Source organism: Acanthisitta chloris, unplaced genomic scaffold, assembly GCF_000695815.1.
Source record: "Acanthisitta chloris isolate BGI_N310 unplaced genomic scaffold, ASM69581v1 scaffold21640, whole genome shotgun sequence".
Classification (NCBI taxonomy): Eukaryota; Metazoa; Chordata; class Aves; order Passeriformes; family Acanthisittidae; genus Acanthisitta; species Acanthisitta chloris.
The window spans coordinates 1,797-4,940 of NW_008651388.1; the positions used below are offsets into that span (position 1 = coordinate 1,797).

The 3,144-nt window shown below is 46.2% G+C and overlaps 1 long non-coding RNA gene across 1 annotated transcript; it reads left to right on the forward strand.

The window, feature by feature from the left end:
- Positions 1-305: 305 nt before the first annotated feature.
- Positions 306-1,097, forward strand: LOC103800743. Its single transcript, XR_624740.1, has 2 exons — positions 306-398; positions 760-1,097. It is a non-coding gene; the product is annotated as an uncharacterized LOC103800743 (long non-coding RNA).
- The last annotated feature ends 2,047 nt before the right edge of the window (positions 1,098-3,144 follow it).

A 3,144-nucleotide genomic window follows, 5' to 3' on the forward strand; every position in this document is an offset into this window, starting at 1 on the left:
TGGTAACGAATGATGTCAGTGCAAACATTGTCATTCAGAGGGATCATAATCTCAGAGTGAGATTATGCCATGGGAAATAATTTCAGAAAGACCAAAACCACAAAGTTAAGGTTTAGTCATTGGTTTGTGGTACAGCAAAAACCTTGGTGAAAGCTGCACAAGGTTTTGCACAGTATTCAGCTCTCCTGCCTCAGTCCAGTCAGGTGTTTGTTGCTGCTGGAACATCACATTTGTTTCTCATTGCTTGTCAGTTGGTTTTGGATTTTTGTGGGGAAGAGATGTTAACAAATGCTGTTGTTGTTTCTTGTAGACAGATCTGGCATTTAAACAAAAGCAGAAGGAGGAGCAAAAGAAACTTGAGGAGATGAAGGCAAAGGCTGCTGGAAAAGGGCCCTTGGGTAAGTGAGGTGCCATCCTGACTGGAGAAATGGAGGCTTTTATTCCCTTAGCCCAGATTTGACCAGACTGTGCTCCTGCTGGATAAGAAATAAACAACAGAGGAACAAAGGAATTGTTGAAATATTTAGTTCTGTTGTAGATTTATGAGGCATATTTGGTTCCAGAAAGTTAAGTAAGTTACTCATTCAGAGTAAAGCATGTGAGGTCAAAACCACGCAAGAGTAGTAACATGCAGAATCAATTCACCAGTGGTGATGGGCAGTACAGGCAGTCTGGTGGGGATTTAGCTTTATGAGGAACTGAATTTGTGGCTAAGCTCTGTCACAGTTGTCTAACAGAATATGTCATTTCTTTTGGCAGCCAGTGGGGGAATAAAGAAGTCTGGCAAAAAGTAGTTTGATCAAACTGCAGAGTAAGAAGTGATTGAGTTACTCAATGGATCTGCAGACTTCAGAGTCATGAAAACTCGCTGTCATTTGGGAAACATTGTACATTTTGTTTAGTCAGAATAAATCTTTTTTGTTAAGATGTGATCTTTTCTCTTCACCTGTAGGTTTTGTTTAAAAATAGCTTTACTGTTTTATACTGGAAATGAAACTTTTCCTGAAGACCACATGTGTGTGCCCTTGGGCAGCCTGAGTGCAATTGCTGGTTGGTCCTCACTTGTGAGAATAAATTTCAACTTTGCTCTCTTTTGACAATGGACTCAGGGCCTGAGTGTTAAAATCTACAGTTTTAATCTGGAAGTTGAGGTTTAGCTGCAGTTGTCCGAGATGTGGCTTCAGAGCTGGAAGTTTTCACTAAACGAAAGGTGGGTTAAACTTCCATCACCAGCACAGGGGTTACCTTGGGGTCAGCCACACTCCAAAACAACACTCCTATGTCCCTACTTAAGCACAGTGCTGTGCCTCATAGCCCCAGTGCCTGCACAACTTACACTTCCCTTTGTCCTACAAATTCTCACTACGCCTTGTTTTCCTGAACATTTGCATGCTAAAAACATCACAGCTCCTTCCCACTCAGGGAATGCCTTTGGTGGGGGGAGGAGGGAAACAGGTGCTTGTGGGACTGAAGCAACTTTTAAAATGAATAGCAGTGGCTGCACACTGGGTATGGAAACCTGGAGGAAGGAATATGGTGTTGCCAAGATAGGAGTTATGGGGGGAGGATTAATGCAGAGCCCTTCTTACTGAATAGTGACAGTGGGACAGAGACTGCTCGTGCTGTTGGGAAGGGCAGCTGATGCCTGTGGGGAGGGGATTGTGTCTGTGAATGAGACACTTGGGCTGCAGGGTGGGGGAATCAGGGCTCATACACACTGTGGTCCGTAAGGAGCAGACTGCAGGAGTTGGGGGTCAGTGCACAAAGCGCTGCTAAGAGTTGCCTTGTTAAAAAGACACTTGGGGGCGTTACCCGGAGTGCCTCTGCCGCTCCCCCGCTGCCAGGCCCGGCGCTGCGGGCAGCTCACAGCCTCACGGCTGTGGAGCGATTCGAGCACAGCCGCTCGGATGTGTGGCCTCGGCTCGTATCCCTGGGCTGCCCATGCCCGAGCCCCGAGCAGTCAGGGCGCGATGCTCTCTCCATCCCCGAGCCGACAGAATCGCTGCCAGGTGCTTTGTAGCCCTTGGAGCAGCCTCAGCTCACGTGGCAATAGGTCACAGTGGGATCAGATCGCTGCTGTCCTCCAAGGGGGTGAAAATCAGCCTTTGGTGACACTGAAAAAACTCACTTCTCTAGAGATCAGATCGAGTCCTGACAGACACACACAGAGCTGGTGAAGGATAAAATTCAGGCTTGAATGAGTTCTGCATTTTGGACGAAGATAATTAATGTATCAGAAAAATACTCACACAGAGATGTAGGACAAAGGTGCCTTGGACACGGGGCAGGGACTGCCCTGGCTCTGTGCAGAGCACTGAAGCAGCCTGAGCCACCACTGCTGTCTCTTGGGGCAGAGCTCAGGTCCAACACATGAACACAACCAGAGACACAGCGTGCTCACAATTCTGTGTGCTCAGAGTGAAAACACAAGCTGGATTTACCTCCTTTACATCAGTCACACACTGATGGTGGCAGATCCTTACCCATATCGCCCATGTGCACACCCATTTTCTGCTGGTGTCAAAGTAGGTAACTTGGAGGGTGGTTTAAATGAGGAGGAAGAGGGAAAGGGAGACAACATCCTCTAGATTTCTCTGGAATATGAGAGAAAGAAAACCTTGGCAGTGTACCAATAAGCAATTATTTGCCCCAGGAGTTGCTGAATGAAATGAAGGAGGTTGCCAATCACAGCGAAGCTAACCTGAGGTGGTCTGAGTGGAAGGCACTGAATAAGGATCTGTGCTCCACAGCACGAGACAAGATGCAAAAGCATTTCAGCCAAAAATCAAGACGAGGGAAGGAAACCAAATGGCAAAGTGACAGATCACAGCTGTGGGAGAGCTGTTCTCAATAGGCTTTAATGTAGACGCTGAACTGTCCTCTTGGCCAGGAGTCCTCCTGTGTTTAAGATTAAGCTATGGAAATGAAGCTGAACAAAGGAACACTTTGGTTGCATCTTTTTACATAATAAATGACATTTCAATCCTTACTGCAGCTCCAGCTCAGTGTTAAACTAACACAAAGACAATAAATCACATATATACATAAAATTGTTGTGTCTGAAGGGCACAGAGTAAGTCCAAGAGGCAGTAGGAAATGCCAATTAAAACAGCAGCATAATAGATGCAAATATTCTTTGTAGGG